The sequence below is a fragment of the Amblyraja radiata genome, chromosome 3 (genome assembly GCF_010909765.2).
Source record: "Amblyraja radiata isolate CabotCenter1 chromosome 3, sAmbRad1.1.pri, whole genome shotgun sequence".
NCBI classification, from domain to species: domain Eukaryota; kingdom Metazoa; phylum Chordata; class Chondrichthyes; order Rajiformes; family Rajidae; genus Amblyraja; species Amblyraja radiata.
Genome location: NC_045958.1, coordinates 72,860,036 through 72,880,795, shown reverse-complemented (window position 1 = coordinate 72,880,795; position 20,760 = coordinate 72,860,036). Strand labels below are relative to the sequence as shown.

The window sequence follows — 20,760 nt, the reverse complement described above, 5'->3', positions numbered from 1 at the left end:
TCCCACTAATGGGAACATCCGCCCCGCATCCACTCTATCCAGGCCTTTCACTATTCGGTAAGTTTCAATGAGGTCTCTCCTCATCCTTCCAAATTCCAGCAAGTACATGCCCAGAGCTGTTAACCCAACTCATCATACACTAACCCAATCATTCCCAGGATCATTCTCGTAAACCTCCACTGGACACTCACCATTGCCAGAACACCCCTCCCTAGTTATGGGGCCCAAAGCACTCCAAATGTGGTCTGACCAGTGCCTCATAAAGCTTCAGCATTTCATCCCTGTTTTTATATTCTAGTCCTCTCTAAATAAATGCTAACATTGCATTTGTCTTTCTTGCTCCAGATTCAACTTGCAAATTAAACTTTTGGAAATCCTACACCAGCAATCCCAAGTCCTTATACACCTCCGATTTCTGAATTCTGGAGTCTTAAGAAGTTTACTGATCCGAAACCTGGACCCGTAGTCTTTTGATCAGACGTGAGAGTGCAGCAAGCTCATGGTTGACATTTCAAACACACCTGAGCCATGCTGGGAATTGCAGACTGGAACTCCTTTTATCAAGCTTCTGAACGTGCTGCCAGACTTCTGAACGGTCCTTCGAAAACCTAGGGTGCTGTTTCACTCACCTCTATCCCATTGCAGACATTGAATTTTGTCTCTGAAACAGATGCGCTACAATGCTGAGAACTATATTCTGCACTCTATAGTCTTTCACTTTGCTCTACCTACAGCACTTGAGCTTGGTTGATTGTATCTATGTATATCTATGTGTATCTGTGTGGAATGAGCTTCCAGTGAAGGTGGTGGAGGCAGGTTCGTTTTTATCATTTAAAAATAAATTGGATAGTTATATGGACGGGAAAGGAATGGAGGGTTATGGTCTGAATGCAGGTGTATGGGACTAGGGGAGAATACGTGTTCGGCACGGACTAGAAGGGTCGAGATGGCCTGTTTCCATGCTGTAATTGTTATATGGTTATATATGGTTATATGGTATAGTATTATCTAATCGGATTGGATAACATACAAAACAAAGCTTTTAACTGTACCTTGGTACACGTGACAATAATGAACCTAAACCTAAACTTAAATCTATTAACGGTGAGTGGGGCCAGAGTAGATCAGGTCTCTGGCCATTGAAAATGCTGCCTGGCAAGTTTCTACAATGTACTCTGGGTTAAAAATGCACCTCAAATGAATGCAGTAAACATGGACACCCTGGGTGACAAATCTACCTGCATAACTTGCTACTGTCCAGGATGATTAGACCTTTGATCTGAAATTGTACTCATTAAGGAACTTACATGCCATTAAGTAGTTCCCTGATTGTGGATTATTCCGTGCTAGCAATCTTGCCACACAGCCACAGTGCATGTGGAAAACATTATCATCGAGCAGAGTTCTGGAATCTTACGTGGGCAGGCATTTGATACCTGAATCCAATGACGTGGACATTCAATAGCGGAACATTTGAAGTCAAAGTTTACATTCCAGAAGAAGGCAATATATTGCATTCATGAAAGCTGATGAAGAACCAATGAGGTTGGTAATGAGGTTAATCCGACCTTTGAGATCTCAGTCGGATGAGACAAGAATGGGTCAACTTAAGTTTGTATTCTCTAGCCATCTTCAAAAGAAATGCTAGAGCAGGTTGAAAGAGCAGAATAGCCTAGCCCTGCTCCTATCTATTTTTCCATGCCGACAGTTTTGTCCTTGATCAGCATCCCATTACAATTCAGTAAGATCGGTGACGAACGGCTATTAAACATGGGACCTTCCCTTTTAATTGTTTGCACTCATTGGTGCATTCACCAATTCAGATGTCAAGGTGACATAGAACATACTGTAGAATATAGCACAAGAATGCCTATGGGCCACAATGTCTGTGCCAAACCTGATGCCAAGATAAACTAATTTCATCAGCCTGTACATGATCCAAATCCCTCCATTCCCAGCACACAATGCGCCTATCTAAATGCATCTTAAATGGGGGTTGTTGGTGTCTGTTATTGCTGATTGTTCGCTATAATCGAATAAGGTGTTATCATTTTATAAGTGGCTGAAACAAACAACTGCAGTTACTGGCTAACACAGAAAAGGACCAAAAATGCTGGAGTAACTCAGCAGGTTAGGCAGCAGCTCTGGAGGACATGGATCGGTTACGTTTCAAGTCAAGACCCTCGGTCCAGAACTCGGTCCGGAACTGGGACTGGAATCCAGGTGAGTTGATGGCTCCTGTCGGCTTGCGGCTGTGGGAGAGGCGATGATCGGGGGGTTCAATGGTCATGGTCAATGGGAGTGCAGGTAAGGGGCGGCAGTGGCAGTGGTGGTGGCTGGAGAGGGGTTGGAAATTCGGGGGTGGTGTGGGCAGCTGGGGCGGTAAGCGGCCAGGAAGGTGATGCGAGCTGGGTGTGCGATGGGATGCACTATAACTGAGATCTATTATAAAGAGTTCCGTTAAAACAAGGGTTTACTGCACCTGCCTGGACTGCTTCCTCTGGCTTCTCATTCCATATCCCTCCACCCTTTGTGTAAAAGGTTGCCCCTCAGGTTCCTATTAAATCTTTCCCCCCTCACCTTCAACCTAGGTCCTCTGGTTCTTGATTCCCCTACTCTGGGCAATAGTGTGCATTAACCCTATCTACTCCCCTCATGATCTTATTCACCTCTATAATATCACCTCTCGTCCTCCTGTGCTCCAAGGAATAAAGTCCTAACCTGCTCAACCTCTCCCTATAACACAGACCCTCGAGTCCTGGCAACATCCTTGTAAATCTTCTCTGTACTTTCTAGTTTAACAACATCATTTCCACAACAGGGTGATCAAAACTGAAAACAATACTCAAAATATGGCCTCACCAATAATCTTGTACAACTGTAACATAATCTCCCAATTTCTATAATCAATACTCTGACTGATGAAGGCCAATGTGCCGATAGCTTTCTTGATCACCCTCTCCACCTGTGATGCCTCTTTCAAGGAACTGTATACCTGCATTCCTAGATTCCTCAGTGCTACAACACTACCCAGAACCCTGCCATTCACTGTGAAGGCCCCGCCCTGGTATGACATCCCAAAATACAACACCTCGCACTTATCTGCAATAATCTCCATTAACCATTCGTCAGCTCATCTGCCCAATTTATCAAGATCTTGCTGCAATTTTTGATAACCTACATCTATCAGGTCTCCCTCTCCCAAAGAGAGAGAGATGAGCAGTGAGAGAGAGAGAGAGAGAGAGAGGGGGGCAGAGAGAGAGAGAGAGAGGGAGGGGCAGATGGGATTTACACCGTGTGAATTTCAATCAGACAGCTCTCCCCCCGCTTGCCCTGTCCCCTGCCTGCATAACGGGCTGGTGAAGGAAGCGATGTGTGTGTGTGTGTGTGTTCCACTCTGACAGTCGCTGTTCCAGTTGTCGTTTTTTCAGGCGACTGCCGGCAACTTGACAGTCGCTGGAAGTCGCCTGAAAAATCGCCTAAGTGGGACAGGCCCATTTCCTGGAGCACACGTTTTACAGGTACCCTCCCCCCCCCTGGCAGTCCCCCCTGCAGACCACCAATTGTTGTAAATCCCACCTGATGTACCCTCATTGTTTTGAGAAAAGTCATCTTATTGGCCCGCGATTGGTCCATATCCCTACAAACCTGTCCTATCCATGTACCTGTCTAACTGTTTCTTAAATTTTGGGATAGTCCCTGCCTCAACTACCTCCTCTGGCAGCTTATCCCATACACTCACCACCCTTTGTGTGTAAAAATTACCCCTCAGATTCCTATTAAATCATTTTTCCTTCACCTTAAACCTATGTCCTCTGGTCCTCGATTCACCTACACTGGGCAAGAGACTCTGTGCATCAACCCAATCTATTCCTCTCATGATTTTATACACCTCTATAAGATCACCCCTTATCCTCCTGCGCTCCAAGGAATATAGTCCCATTCCACACAACCTCTCCTTATAGCTCAGACCCTCCAGTCCTGGCAACATCTTTATAAATCTTCTCTGTACCCTTTCCAGCTTGTCAACATCTTTCCATTGCGTTTTTGATAACAGCACAACCGGGCATTGAGATAGAGTGTTTGTAAACTGTGCGCTAGCATGTTAAATTATTATTGTAAATTGTAAATGTCCAACCAGCATCGTCTTTTTTTAGCATCTTTATCGGATCCGAATTGTATAAATACTTGGTGAATGTAAAAAGATTTAGAGTGTGTTAAGATAGTGGACCGCTACTTGGATTGTCTGTGTGAGTGCTTAAGGATTTTTGGGTGTTAGATAATTGGAGTTAAAGTGCGTTTGAATTGAATATTTGTATCTGCTTTAATCGAGATTGTAGTATTGTTAGAATCCAATTCGTGGTGGTTCGATCAGGGTTCGTATTCTTTCGATCGCTGTGTTGGGGGCTGTCCCTTGCAAACACCCTTCAAAAACCAATCGATTTAGCCAGAATACTAGATGTAAGACCAAAAAGGGGAGAAGGAGCGGATGAATTTTTAGAGCGATTCTCTGAATTATATATGGATCAATCGGGTGACTTAAATTACAGAAATGGAGTAAATTCCCCTCAATAATGCACCATCTTATTGAATTGCCTTCTCACCAACGTAGCAGAATCCATTAAGACTATTAACATGGATTGGACAGAAAATAGTGCCAGTCAAATGGCTAGGGCTGTAAGATATCACTGGAGGGACATAAAGAAGCAGGATAGCCCATCTGCAGTAAAACAAAAAACTGAATATGTGATCAGAAAAGAAGTACCAAAATTCAACCCTGAACCATGGATCCCCAGAGTACCAGCAAACCATGGACTGGGATAAATTAGAGTCCCGGAACATCTAGATCGATATTAAAGAGAAGCATCTGCCCTTGAGCTAGTCCTCCAAAGACCAGGGTCGAGGACATACTGGCCATAAGGAATGGGCCAGTGTTACAGTTGCAGAGGGGTAGGTCACTGGAGTAAGGGATGCCCAAATACAGAAAGGAACGAAAGAGAGGGTCACAGAAGAAATTTCCAAGATCAAAGAGAATGGAGGGATCAACGGGATCCTAGAGAGCACAGAAGAAACTGGCAGGAAAATCAAGAGCCAAGGGGACAAATCTCCTTTTCCCAGAATAACCCATTCACATGCCTATGATTAGCAAACCTAGTAGTGACTGGAGGCAAGTCTGATGAAGAACCTATGTTGTCTCTACAGGTAGAAGGTAAATCTGCACCTTCCTAGTAGACACAGGCACATCCATGTCATCTCTTCAATCAGTTTATAATTTACCAGAATCAAGAGAAGTTCAGAACCTGTTCGGGTTTCAAGGACAAGTTTGCCAGTATCCCATCTCTGAGCCAGTCGAAGTAGTATATGGAGGAAAGGCAATCAAACATAGATTTGTGATAACCACCAGATTAGATTGCAACCTGATGGCGAGAGATTTGCTCTGTGCTTTCCAACTAAAAATAGAATATGGCAATAGAGGCATAATAGTGGGCTCCCATATGGCAAAGTTACTCCATGGTGACCCTTCAATGGCGGGCCTTAGATCTGGACGAAGAACCCTCACTTCACATTACACTCGCTTACGATAGGAGTGAGAAGGACAGAGAACTGGAAAACTTCTTTAAATCATACGAAGGACAGGATTGGGAGATAGACGTGTTGGCACTAGTGGAAGGAAAAGAGGGAACTGCCGAGTATGCTAAAATACCAGCACAGTTATGGAAAAGAACTGAAGAAGTTGGTCCTCACATCACCCGAAAGGTGAATTCCCCGGAAAAAGGTAAAGACCTACGAACGATGGTAAGAAAGGCAATTGCCTTGGCAGACCCGAATAATTATCAAAAGCAAAATTTGTCTAATCAATATGTTGTTGAATTTTATCAGGCCCCAAGGAAAGTTGTTACCCGCTTACATCATCATCTGGGGAGTGAGGTATACGGGTATGTGGACTCTCAAGTGTGGGCGGAAGACACAGCTCAGGTAGGATGCTTGAACATCAATCCCATCCATGTAACTCTCCAAAAAGGGGTAACACTTCCTTCAATTCAACAATCCATTAAAACTACAGGCCATCAGCAGCATTGACAAATTAATTCGGGGTTTGCCAGAACAAGGAATATTGGTGAAGTGCCAATCAATTTGTAACAGCCATTCCAAAACCGGGAAAGGAGGGCCAATATAGACTCGTGCAAGACCTGAGGGAAATCAATTCTGTTTTGGAACCACTTCACGCCCTAGTGCCAAACCCTGCCCATATCCTAGCCCAAATACCGGCTGAAGCAAAAGTCTTTTCGATAGTCGACTTGCAACATGCATTCTTTTCTCTTCCTCTTCATGAAGACAGCCAATATTTGTTTGCCTTCACAGAATGGGGCAAACAATACATCTGGACCAGATTGCCTCAATGATTTATCAATTTGCCTACTTTATTTTCCAGGTGTCTGCAAGATCAACTGAGTACCTTGAAGTTCAAAATGAATTCAACATTAGTGCAGTATGTCGATGATCTATTAGTGGCCCACAAAAATGAATCCAGTAAACGGAAAGATACTGCACAACTACTTAACCATTTAGCTGATCTAGGATACGTGGTCTCACCATCAAATGTACTGGTAGCTCAGGAGAAAGTAAAATTTCTAGGAATTATAATTTCGGCCACTGAAAGAAGTCTTGAGTAGAGCAGACTCGAACCTATCTGCGAATTTCCAATCCCAAGAGAAGCCAAACAAATGAGACAATGGCTGGGCATGGTTAATTGTTGCAGACCCTGGATTCCAAATACAGCTCTAGAAACTAAGGAGCTAACACCCTATACCAGCAAGGAGGGCGAATTTAAATTAACAACGAAAGCACAGGAGGCCTTTGAAAACTGAAAAAGATCATTGATGCAAGCCCCGGCATTGGGAAGACCATTATACGATCGTCCTTTCGAGCTGTTTTGTACAATTCTATCTGACTGTGCCACTTCGGTACTAACTCAAAAGCATGGGGATAAACATAGACGTTGCATATTACTCCTCTAAATTAGATCCAGTAGCTAGGGGACATCCTCTTTGCACTCAAATCTTAACTACAATCTACAATAGTTTACAATCAGCTGCTAATTTGACACTCCAGCAGGAAATTGTAGTGTATAGTTCACATTCAGTATCGGCATTGTTGGGGTAGCTTCAAACCTGGCATTTAACAATGGCCCGCCAAAATAAGTATGAGATCTATCTGTTGAACAATCTGATATTGCAGTTCAAACATTGTACATTGATTAACCCAGCCTCTTTTCTTATTTCACCCCCAGAAGAGCAATCAGAAGCAGGACATGACTGTCTATTTGTTATAGAGGAAGAAGCATTAGTGAGAGAGGACTTGAGGGATGCACCCATGGAGGACTCTGACATCACATTATATGTGGACGGGAGTGCATCCATTGGACCGTGGAGTGAGAGATTGTATGGGTATGCAATTGTTGATGAAAAGACGGTGATTGTAGAAGCAGCTGCCTTTGAGTCACCCTATTCAGCACAGCAAGCTGAATTATTTGCTTTAATTTGGGCTTTATTATTGGGGAAAATCTAAAAGAAATCTTTGCACTTTCTCAATATGCATTCGCGGTGGTCCATGATTTTGGACAATTATGGAAAAATAGGGAATTCCTAACCTGCAGGAACCCTAATATCAAACAAACAATTAGTGACAGATTTATTGAAGGCCTTAATGCTACCCAGACAAATCTTTGTAATGAAGTGTAGCCCCCATACTATAGGACAGACTCCAGTAGACATTGGAAATCGTAATGCCGAATTAGTAGCTAAAAAAGTATCATGGGAACGTAAGGTGGTGGTACCTAAAATGATGAGGCAAACTAAAAGTCATTCAACTTAGCTCAGATGATGGTCCACACTTTATTGGACAAATCAATAAAGACGTTTGTGAACAGCTGGGCATCCAGCAGTAATTACACTGTACTTATTGACCACAGGCTGCTGGACTTGTAGCAAGGGCAAACCATGCCCTTAAAACTAAATTAGCCAAATTAAAGGTAGAAACTGGACTTGGGTGGATTAAATTACTCCAAATGGCCCTATTTCAGAGGAGAGTCACACCTGCAGGGAAATCTAGATTAAGCCCAGCTGAAATTATTTACGATAGGCCTTTTAAAAACCCCTCGGAACCAGAATGCGATAAAAATTGTTAATTTCCACCATATGACCGCAGAGATGAACGACTACATCTTAGCCTAGACCAGAGCCTTAAGGGATTTACGTTGTAGAATGAGAGTAGCCTATGGTGATATGCCTTCATTAGCAACTTCCATTAAAGTAAAACCTGGAGACTATGTCTCAGTGAAGAATTGGGTGAGGAAAGGATCAGAAGTTCGTTGGGAAGGACCATACCAAGTTCTTCTAATGACTCCGACAGCAGTAAAAGTACTGGGAAGAAATGCCTGGGTGCATCTTCATCATTGTAAAAATATTAGTGAAGGTATGGGTAATTAATTTGTTTCCTTCCAGGTTTTCTTAGAAATTCTCCTCTCTACTACGAATCAAGGACCAATGAACTATCAAGATTGATGGATGGGATTTGCGCCCACGAAAACTCGGGTAGTGAGCACTCATCAGACAGAAATCATGGAGCTACACCCACGAAAACTCGGGAACTCAATGAAATTCTGAGAAGCTACACCAACATCTTCTTGTTAGAACATTTGTTAAAGTATAGCAGCCATCATTGTATTCTGAGGTTATCATTTATGATGAGGGTTATCATGAATGATAAAATGGGGGAATGTTAATACTGGCCAAATTAAAGACACTATAAAATGGAGAATTTCTGCACTTGTCAGAATTGCTTAACACTTGTCAGCTGAAATTTACAGGCTTTGGATGGCGCCAGCCAGTCTAGGCTCAGACTGGTATGAAGGATGGTGAGGGTTCCAGTAATTCTCCTTGTTTCTCCTAAATTGATAAAATGTATAGCAGTTTTGCAAACAAACCCTAAATGCATAATTTTGATTGGATCGCTGCAAGGGCATTGTAAATAGTATAAATAATGCTGCGAGATGGTCATCCTGTTAATTGATGATTGGTCAAACTGTTGAGCTTTGGAGAAACTGTTTGAATCCCAAGGCACATGTTTCAATGTTTATTCTTGTTTGCTTCCTTCTAGAATTTTCTTTCAAATACATTGTATTTATCACTGTATTATTGGGTTAGGGAAATGTCTATCATGTACTGTGTTAATCAATATCTGTTATTGGACTGTAAAGAGACCACCCCATATGGTTCGGCCCCTCAAGGTTCGGGGACCTCTAAAATGTTGGTCCCACGAGGTCCTGTGTCGATCTTCTGGAAGGACGCTTGGGACTGCGTGACCTTTTGGAGTGTCTCTGCTTGCACGAGGCTAGAAGGGGTTGGCCAAGCAGATACAAGGATTGAACCCGCGGTGATTAGGTATAGTAGTGGGGAACTGTTATTGTTAGATGCGCAAGTGCTTGATTCAGTATTTTATTGACTGAAACTAGACTGAGGGAAGCTTAGAACGAGCTATTTACAGAGACATATAAGAGAAGCCTACAAACTGAATAAGCCATGGTTAACACTTGTACATTTGTACATGTATGTTAACAAAATAAACAGAGCAAAATGGCGAGAGGCAACATCAAGCACAGCATTTATATTGCACAGACGCACTTCGAATAGAAGTGGTGCTGTTTGTTTTGGCTGCTGGAGTGCTGGAACGAATCCTGTTTACATTGCAGAGTGGATATCAGAACACCACTCCCAACACCAGTGGCTTGAAAAACTGCATCTGGATGGAGTAGACAACAGCGTCACCAGAAGCACTGTGTAGCACAGGGCAAAGGCACCACTCCAGGTTGCAGGGCACTCTGGCTGAGGTACCAGTGCCAACTCTGTTGTCGTGGCTGCTCACTACTCCGTGCACAAGCACAAGGGATGGAACCAGACTACGTGGTGCAGGGAAAACTGGTGGATGCAAACCAGCAGCTCAGTAATTTCATGGAAATAAAGATGGGAAGAGATGGAAACCAGGCTGCTCGCTTGTTGTCACTCTATTTACATTGCACAAAGATCTGATCCATGCGGTGGCAGCTCCTTGCCTCTGGGTGGGAATGATGTGGACTCCTATCATCACTGTGCAGATCTGAGCACAAAATGAAGCCAGTAGCTTCCAGTGCATTGAACGGAAGTGTCTGAAAAAGAAAAAGTATACTTACATCTACGTATATAGTTAGAAAGTCCCAAATTGTTTTTGCAGTCAATGAAGTCTCAGTTTAGTTTAGAGACACTGCTTGGAAACAGGCCCTTAGGCCCAAGTCCCCGCCAACCTGTTGACAATAGTTCTATGTTATCCCACTTTTGCATCCACTCCCTACACATTAGGAACATTTATTCCGACATCAAATAACTTGCAAACCCACACTTCATTATGATGCGGAAGGAAACCGGAGCACTTGAATGAAAACCCACACGATCACAGAAAGAATGTGCAAATGTTAGAGTATTGCGTTCAGTTCTGGGCACCATCTTATAGGATGGATGATCAGCTATGATCATATTGAATGGCGGTGCAGGCTCAAAGGGCCGAATGGCCTACTCCTGCACCTATTTTCTATGTTTCTAAGGGTTGATCTTATTAAGGTGTATAAAATCATGAGAGGAATAGATTGGGTCGAAGCACAGTCTCTTGCCCAGTGTAGGTGGATCGAGGACCAGAGGACATAGGTTTAAGGTGAAGGAAAAAAGATTTAATAGGAATCTGAGGGGTAATTTTTACACACAAAGCTGGAGTAACTCAGTGGGACCGGTAGCATCTCTGGAGAGGAGCAATGGGTGACGTTTCATGTCGAGACTCTTCTTCAGTCAGAAAAGACTGGTCTTGACCCGAAACGTCACCCATTGCTTCTCTCCAGAGATGCTGCAGGTCTCGCTGAGTTACTCCTGCATTTTGTGTCTATCTTCAATTTTCTTAGCCCCGCTCTGGGAGTTGATGTGGGGGCGGATCCGGACCGCAACGACCGTGAGTCCCAGGCCGAGTTCGGCGATCGTTTGCCTGCTTCTGCTGCTGTTGGAGGTGAGACGTTGCGTCGCACCAGGATCTTGGGCCTGACCCACTTTGGCCGTCAGTTCCGCGACAGGCCATTGGCGCGCAAAGATTTTGTTCGCTACAAAAATTTCGGAGCCCCGCGCGATGTCGCGCACAACTACATACCCCTCCGCGCTTCTCAGTGGGACCGGCCCCATGAGGCCCTACAATGCCCGTGTGCCTCAACACGACCACGAGGTCACGTAATTTGCGTGCCAAGGACACGTAAGTGGGACAGGCCCTTAACATTAACAAATTTTCAGATGACATAAAGCTGGGTGGTAGTGTCAACTGTAAAGAGGATGCTATGAGGATGCAGGGTGACTAGGCCAGGTTGGTGAGTGGGCAGTTGCATGGCAGATGCAGTTTAATGTGGATAAATAGTAAGATTAAACGAGAACTTACCAGTTCGAAGTTTGATCGTTATTTTATGAGGAGTAACGTTGAGGGATTACGTGAAGAACCCGCCAGGACGCATGCGTGTCATTCTTCAAAGCAGCGGTGTGAAATCACAGATAACAGTAATGACTGAACATAGTAAGATTAGAGAAGAAGTTACCAGTTGAACTTTATGATCAAGGGTGGGAGCGGAGGGCACGTAATCCCTCAACGTTACTCCTCATAAAATAACAATCAAACTTCGAACTGGTAAGTTCTCGTTTAATCTTACTATTTTACTTCGGAGTTACGTGAGTGACTACGTGAAGATTTCAAAGCTCTGTGATTTCATGCCGTGGAAACGAGTCCATGCATCACATCTGCCTTAATTGACTAAGGGAGGAATTGTGTTAACATGTTTAAACATGAATCCGACATTGAAATCCATGATAAAGTTATTAACATCAATTATAGCCCCTATTTCATGGGGTGAAATCATATTACAGAATTTAAAATTGATTCTGCAAAAGTTCCAGGTTTAACCACTGGTTTATGGTAGAATTGTTGGAACGTTTTTTCCCTTGACCATCCTGCTGCCTCCAGGATTTGGTCCATCGGTACGTCCAACTCCATAGCTGCCGATGTAGCTGCAGCCCTGGTGGAATGAGATTTGAATATGTTAGTATCCACTCCAGCTGTTGTTAAAACCTGTTTCAGCCATCTGGAAATAGTTTGAACCGACACTTTTTTTGTGGGGTTGCTTGTGGCTGATTAGTAGTGCCATCTAACAGCCTCTGATGTTTTTGGTGTTCTCCATATATAACAATAAATGTCTTATTATACAGAGACGATCATCTATAGGGTAAGCCCTAAATTCTATTATGAGGCCTGATGGTCCCGGTCTGTTCTGTTTGACTAATTTGTGAATATGAAAAGGTATATTTCTTGTTGAAGAAGTCATATTGTCCAGCCTTGACATATGTAAAGACTGTACCCTTTGTGCTGAGACCAAAGCCATCAGCATTACTGTTTTATACGTCAGTTTTTGCAGGGACAGAGCTGTTGCTGGAGACCAGTTCCTAAGCAACGTTAGGACAATACTCACATCCCATATTTGAGAGTACCTGGTTCTTGGGGGATTGATATTAAAAATTCCCCTCATAAGTTTGTTTACCAGGGGGTGAGTCCCAACAGAATGACGCTCTGATCCTCGCCATAGATATGCTGAAAGGGCACTTCTGGCGCAGTTAATGGTACTGTAACTGAGCCCCTCATCATAATGGAGGCCTGCCAGGAATTCCAGAACAGACGTTATGTTCATCGAGCTGTAAGTGATGTTGTTTCTGTGACAGTATATCTCCCATTTCCTGATGTATACCAGATATTGTTTTTTGGTGGACTGCCTGTGAGCCGCTGAGATAATGTTCAATGTTCGGTCCGTCAGTCCCTGTTCCAGTAGAGGTTTCTTTAAACTCTACAAATTAATAAGTTTGTCGTATTATGACATGGATAGCTATCCCCAATTACGGGATGAACCAACAAATCTGGTCGTTTCAGGATGGTGATACATGGTTCTAAGACCATGTCGAGTATCACAGGGAACCATGGTTGAGTAGGCCAATCGGGCACTACCAAAATACCAGACGCCGAGTCTTGTATTTTGCGTAATACCCGACTGATGAGGCAGAAAGGAGGGAATGCATAGAAAAACAATTTCCCCCAATGCAGCGAAAAAGCATCTATCGCTGATGCCCCAGGGTCGGGTTCCCAAGAAAGATAGTTTGGTAACTGGTGATTGAGTCTAGATGCAAATAGATCGATATCTTGTGTTCCATACCGTGCTACAATATCAGCAAATACTTTTATATCCAACATCCATTCGATGTTTTCATTGAATTTGCGTGACCTGGTGTCTGCCACTGAATTTAGGTTACCTGGTAGGTAAGTAGCTGATATCCAAATATTTCTCTGGATACACCATTGCCAAATTGTATTAGCCGGATTGTCACATGATGTCGATTTGATTCCACCCATATGGTTAATATATGCCACCACGGTGGTATTGTCAATCTGTAGTCTAACATGCTGGTGATATATTCCAGAACAGTATGACTTTAGGCCATAGAACGCACCAAACATTTCCAGGTAGTTTATGCCAAGTGTCTGTAGTAATGATGCCTCAACCTCCACAGCTGGAGATGGAATTGGTAGCACCCCAACCAAGTGCACTGGCATCAGTTTGTAGCACCACTGAGGGGTTGCTGACAATGATAGGGCTGGAACAATGCCGAATGTTATCCCTCCACCATTTTAATTCCATAATTGCTTTGATTGGTAGCTTCATTGGTCTGTCGAAATGGCCAGCATTAATTTTGAGTGCTTGTATTTTTGCCCTTTGTAAATTTTGATAATACAAAGGTCCAAATAGTGTGGCTGGAAAAGCAGCCACTTTTTTGCCAATCACCCTTGCTACCAATCTGATAGATGGTTCACTGATGTCAATGAGGTTGTTGCAGGCCTCAGTTAAGACTGTAGCCTTGTCCTTTGGTAAAGTCACCGACATGTGAACTGAGTCAATAGTGAACCCCAAATAATCCATTATGGTAGAAAGCGTTAGTTTAGATTTAACTGGATGGATGATAAACCCCAGTTTCTCAAACAATTGTTTAGTGGCTGATACAGCTAGTTTGGCTAATTTCAAAGTTTAGCCCACAATCAATATGTCATCTAGATAGGCCATGATCATATGTTTTTGTTTCCGAAGAAACGCTAGGACTGGTTTCAAAATTTTTTGTAAACAGCCTGGGGCTGATGTTAATCCATTTGGTAGAGCTCTACACTGCCAGAGCTGCCCCATCCAGTTGAATTTTATTTAACGTCTGTGATCAGTTCGTATAGGCACTGAATAGTAAGCATCTTTTAGGTCGATGCTGGCCATGAAGTAGCCTGTGGAAGTCAATTGTTTGGCAGTAACAAAGGTTTCCATTTTGAAATGAATATACTGCACAAATGTATTCACTCACCAGTTCAGCATGTGCTTCCAAATTTTCTTTTCGTGAAAGTACGAACGTTTGGTTCGGTACATGCTGAACTGGGGCTATCTTTGTGCACAAATTCAATGGTATATCCCTGGATACTGTTTAGGATATAAGTGTCTGTTGTTAATGCACTCCATGCCTCCCAAAAGAAGTGTAATCTCCCACCGATATGTGTATTATCCACACTTCCTATAATTTGTAAGGGACCAGACCCACCTACCTCCATGGTTACCAGTGGAAAGTTTACTCCTTCCTGTGTAGTCTTCGAGGAGGTTGAGGCGCCGGTGCCTGGGCTTGGGTTTGGGGTTTGCGCATTTTCCACGAAGGCCAGTCTGGGCCATGGCCTAAAAAAGACCGCTGTCCTGTATGTCCGGCCTTTGAGCTTTCACCAGCTTCTGATTGTCTTGCTCTGCTGGTGGGTGCGTAAGGGTGCTGTCTTTGAGTGTAGGAGGTCCTTCCTGTTGTCGCCTTTATGAGCCCCAGGGTTTTTGCCTCCTCATTGAGCTCCTTCTTTCACCTTCCTGCACCCCCTGCACCCACTTGTTGTTTGTTCAGCAAAGCCCTCTTCAGGGTCAGCCCAGAATTGACCCCCAGTACTCCCCTCTGTCGAGGGAGATGCACTGTGCAGCCCTACGTAAGGTGCTGCTGTGGGTGTTTTGTATAACCCATGGTGACTAGACTCCATCTCCCGGAGTCTGTCACATTGGAGCATCTGCTCCATAAGCCGCTCCATTTGGCCCCAGCAACGCTGGTCCCCGCGGCATTTCTTGCAGTCTGACTTCTCAGAGTCAACGGCTCTGTTCCGTATAGCCTTCCCGCCCGGCCGTGGTGTTGATCTGTCTGGCACGGGTGCCAAGTCGGGCACAGCTGATCCCACTCACGGTGATCTGGTGCCGTCAGCCGCTGCTAGCTGCCTGCAACTCCGCGGTTCTTTCCAGCCAGTGCAGCCCTTGTGGACTCTTGTCCATAGTTTCCCCTGTGAAAAACAGCACGGGAAACAAAAAACGACCGCAGAGTAATTCCCTTACCTGTCGGTCTCGGTTTAAACTTGCCGCTGTGGGGGAACGCTCCCTTCGCTTGCCGTTTTGACTTGTCAGAGTCAATGGCTCTGTTTTGTGTAGTCTTCCCGCCCGGCCGTGGTGTTGATCTGGCCGGTGTGGGTGCCAAGTCGGGCACAGCTGATCCCACTCACGGTGATGCTGGTGCCTTTAGCTGCTGCTGGCTGCCCGCAACTCCGTGGTTTTTCCCAGCCAGTGCAGCCCTTGTGGACTCTTGTCCGTAGTTTCCCCCTGTAAGAAACAGACACGGGAAACAAAACACGACCGCAGTAATTCCCTTACCTGTCGGTCTTGGTTTTTAAAAACTTGCCGTTGCAGGGGAATGCTCCCCCCGCTTGCCGTTTTGACTTGTCAGAGTCAACAGCTCTGTTCTGTGTAGTATTCCCGCCCGGCCGTGGTGTTGATCTGGCCGGCGCGGGTGCTAAGTCGGGCACAGCTGATCCCACTCATGGTGATGCTGGTGCCTTCAGCTGCTGCTGGCTGCCCGCACCTCCGCGGTCATCCCCAGCCAGCTTTAGACGCAGCCCTTGTGGACTCTATTTTTGTCCAGTTTCCCCGCTGTAAAAAACAGCGCGGGAAACAAAAAACGACTGCAGAGTAATTCACTTACCTGCGGTCTCGGTTTCAAAATTACCGCTGCGGGGGAACGCTTCACCCCGCCTGTCGTTTCGCAATGCGTGAAGCGATATGACACGCATGCGTCCTGGCGTTATGTGAGGTTATCCACTTTGGTGGCAAAAACAGGAAGGCAGATTATTATCTGGATGGTGTCACATTGGGAAAAGAGGAAGTACAACAAGATCTGGGGGTCCTTGTTCATCAGTCACTGAAAGTAAGCATGCAGGTACAGCAGGCAGTGAAGAAAGCTAATGGCACGTTGGCCTTCATAACAAGAGGAGTTGAGTATAGGAGCAAAGAGTATAGGAGCAAATTCTGCAATTGTACAGGGCCCCAGTGAGACCACACTTGAATATTGTGTGCAGTTTTGGTCTCCAAATATGTGGAAGGACATTTTTGCTATTGAGGGAGTGCAGAGTAGGTTCACGAGGTTAATACCCGGGATGGCGGAACTGTCATGTGTTGATATAATGGAACAGCTGGGTTTGTATACTCTGGAATTCATAAGGATGAGAGAGATTCTTATTGAAACATAAGATTATTAAAAGATTGGATGTGCTAGAGGCAGGAAACATGTTCCCAATATTGGGGGAGTCCAGAACCAGGGGCCACAGTTTAAGAATAAGGGGTAGGCCATTTAGAATGGAGATGGGGGAAAACTTTTTCACCCAGAGAGTTGTGAATCTGTGGAATTCTTTGCCTCAGAAGGCAGTGGAGGTCAATTCTATGGATGCTTTCAAGAGAGAGTTAGATAGAGCTCTAGGGGCTAGTGGAGTCAAGACGATATGGTGAGAAGGCAGGAACGGGGTACTGATTGTGGATGATCAGCCATGATCACATTGAATGGCGGTGCTGGCTCAAAGGGCCGAATGGCCTACTCCTGCACCTATTGTCTGAAGAAGGTTCCCGACTCAAAACGTCGTCCATCCATGTCCGCCAGAGATACTGCCTGATGCGCTGAGTTACTCCAGCAATTTGTGTTTGACTAGTAAGGAGCAGTTAAGATGAGTGGCCTGTTTGTCTGCTGTCTACTCTGGGCTACTCCCTTCACTGAAATAGTTGCAAGATATTCCTTGCCAAACTTGGCCTGGTCAGAATTATAACTACCCATGTTTCTTCCCTCACTGAACTGGCTGCAGTGAAAACAATATGAAATAGTCCAAACAGAAATGACAGTGCAGTCAGGAGAAGCCAACTTAGAAAGCAAATTGGTTTGGTTTTGATGCATTAGGGGATGAACTGAATCAGGCTGTGGTCTAAGCTGCCCTTCTCAAGAAACTGTGAGGGAGCCTGCGGCAGAGTCTGGTTTGTTCATGGAAATTATTTAAGTGAATATGCATTTCCCCTGGGTGGAAGCATGAAAGGTATCAATTGTGCTGTTCCCAATAACCCCCCACTTCCAAGAAAAGCAGAAACAAAAAGAAAACACACCACTTTTCAGTTTGCTAATGCCCATTAAGTCCATAAGACATAGGAGCAGAATTAGGCCATTCAGCCCATCGAGTCTAGTCCATTGCATGTGAGGGTATGTGTTTATTGTCCAGTTACAGAGTGTGGGTGAAAGGCTAACATTTAATGCTATTCCTACTTGACATTAAGTTTTTTACCCGCTGCGGTCTTTCAGCTGACAGTATTCCCACAGTACTATCGGTAAGGGACCTCCAGGATTTACACACGATAATGATGAAGAAATGGTCATACGTTTCGAGTCCAGAATGATGGTGGCTTGGAGGGGAACCTTGAGGTCAAACTGCTGCCCCGATCCTGTTTCCCATGCCTCTCCTGATGACAGTTTGTGGCTGTCGGTGTGGCCTGGGTGAGTACAGTGTATTTTGCAGAAAGTACAACCTGCACATTGAATGGCAGTGCTGGCTCAAAGGGCCGAATGGCCTACTCCTGCACCTATTGTCTGAAGAAGGTTCCCGACCCAAAACGTCGTCCATCCATGTCCGCCAGAGATACTGCCTGATGCGTTGAGTTACTCCAGCAATTTGTGTTTCACTAGTAAGGAGCAGTTAGGACGAGTGGCCTGTTTGTCTGCTGTCTACTCTGGGCTATTCCCTTCACTGAAATAGTTGCAAGATATTCCCTGCCAAACTTGTCCTGGTCAGAATTATAACTACCCATGTTTCTTCTCTCACTGACCTGGCTGCAGTGAAAACAATATGAAATGGTCCAAACAGAAATGACAGTGCAGTCAGGAGAAGCCAACTTAGAAAGCAATTTGGTTTGGTTTTGATACATTAGGGGATGAACTGAATCAGTCTGTGGTCTAAGCTGCCCTTCACCACACAGTGGAGTCAGGAGTAGATGGCAAGAGGTACAGAAGTATGAATATGCACACCTCCAAATTCGGGAACAGTTTCTTCCCAGTGGTTATCAGGCAACTGAACCATCAAGCCAGCAGTCCTGACCTACCATCTTCCTTCAACGGCGACACGCTGACCATTAATCAGACTTTACTGGCCTTTATCTTGCACTAAATATTATTCCCTTTCTCGTGTGTATCTTAATGCTGTGGACAGGTTGATTGTAATCATGTATCGTCCTTCCACTGACTGGGTAGCATGCAACAAAAATGCTTTTCACTGTACCTCGGTTCACATGACAAGTAACGAAACAAAACTAAACTAAACAAAACTAAACTAAACTAAACTAAATTCAACTCAACTCAACTCAACGATCCATCAATAATCCAGAAGATGAAGGATCATGTCATTCCAAAGAGGAGGAAAGATTCTAAGGGGAGTAAGAGGCAATTGTGGCTACAAGGGAAGTCAATGACAGTATAAAACTAAAAGAGAAAAGGAAAAACCCAGAGAGTAGTGAATTTGTGGAATTCTCTGCCTCAGAAGGCAGTGGAGCCGATTCACTGGATACATTCAAAAGAGAGTTAGATAGAGCTCTTATGGCTAGCGGAATCAAGGGATATGAGGAGAAGGCAGGAACGGGTACTGATTGTGGATGATCAGCCATGATCACATTGATTGATGGTGCTGGCTCGAAAGGCCGAATGGCCTACTCCTGTACCTATTTTCTATTTATCTATGTAACTCAACTCAACTCAACTAAACTAAACACAACTAAAATGAACTAAATGTTCATGGTGGTGGATGGGGTGGCAATAAAGTGGGCATCTTTGTGCTGGATGGTGTTGAGTTTCTTGAATACTGGTGTAACTTCCCTCATCGAGGCAAGATGAGAATATCCCATCGTGCTCCAGACTTGAGTCTTGTGACAACTAGCATTGAGCCTACAGTGCTGTTTTGTGTATGCATTATTGAGGTTGAATGGAGCCTATCGTACCATACAATACTATGATGATAGCCAGCATCATAAGAGGGTAAAGTCAAGCTTGCAGTCTCAGTTCCCTCTTCTACTATATAGTTGATGAGAAAAGCAGCAAGTGGCCTCCGCAGTTGTTATTAGAGGAAACTGGTGTCCTGTTTTTAAGGGTTAATTTGCCACGCATAGGTCACAGAGGGCAGTAAATCAACACATGCTCCGTGTTAGTGCACAGCTTTGACAGTTCACACACGCCAGGGATTGTTTTGTTTCTCCAGTGTTTCTTGTGTTGTGAAGAGGCTGCAATTGATTAGAGCCTGGAGCTCTACTTGGGACTTGTGATGAGTGTCCAATGTTCGTCAGCAAGTACACATCTGTCACCATGGCTCTTGTTTATCGAAGCTGGAACAGATAACTCTGTCTGTTTTCTGCCCGACGCTCAATATCTGATTTCTCTTTTTTTAATTTGTTAATAGTATGACTCCCAGTTTTGAAGGCAATTTAATCTTTTTCTTCCAGTTGTGCTCTGTTTTCAACTTTCTCAAATCTACTGACTCAGACTGTGCTATTGTAATTGGTGTTGGTTTATTATCGTCATTAGTTACATCAAATATGTTATACATGCTTGCCAGTAAAACCATACCATACATGAGTACAATCCAAGAAATGAATTCAGATCTGGCTTACTGATAGAGGACAGAGTTGTGGTGGAAGGACAATATTCAGTCTGGCCATCCGTGACCAGTGGTTTTTGACAGGAATCATAGAAACATAGAAAATAGGTGCTGGAGTAGGCCATTCGGCCCTTCGAACCTGCACCGCCATTCAATATGAGCATGGCTGATGAACCAATGAACTGGCCTCAACTACCTTCTGTGGCAGAGAATTCCAGAGATTCACCACTCTCTGTGGGAAAAATGTTTTTCTCATCTCGGTCCTAAAAGATTTCCCCCTTATCCTTAAACTGTGACCCCTTGTTCTGGACTTCCCCAACATCGGGAACAATCTTCCTGCATCTAGTCTGTCCAACCCCTTAAGAATTTTGTAAGTTTCTATAAGATCACCCCTCAATCTTCTAAATTCTCGCGAGTACAAGCCAAGTCTATCCAGTCTTTCTTCATATGAAAGTCCTGACATCCCAGGAATCCGTCTGGTGAACCTTCTCTGTACTCCCTCTATGGCAAGAATGTATTTCCTCAGATTAGGAGACCAAAACTGTACCCAATACTCCAGGTGTTGTCTCACCAAGACCCTGTACAACTGCAGTAGAACCTCCCTGCTCCTAT

General features: G+C 44.3%; 1 long non-coding RNA gene across 1 annotated transcript; it reads left to right on the top strand.

The window, feature by feature from the left end:
* Window positions 1–3,450: 3,450 nt before the first annotated feature.
* LOC116971137 lies at window positions 3,451–8,970 on the top strand. Its single transcript, XR_004411418.1, has 3 exons — window positions 3,451–3,521; window positions 5,881–7,448; window positions 8,505–8,970. It is a non-coding gene; the product is annotated as an uncharacterized LOC116971137 (long non-coding RNA).
* The last annotated feature ends 11,790 nt before the right edge of the window (window positions 8,971–20,760 follow it).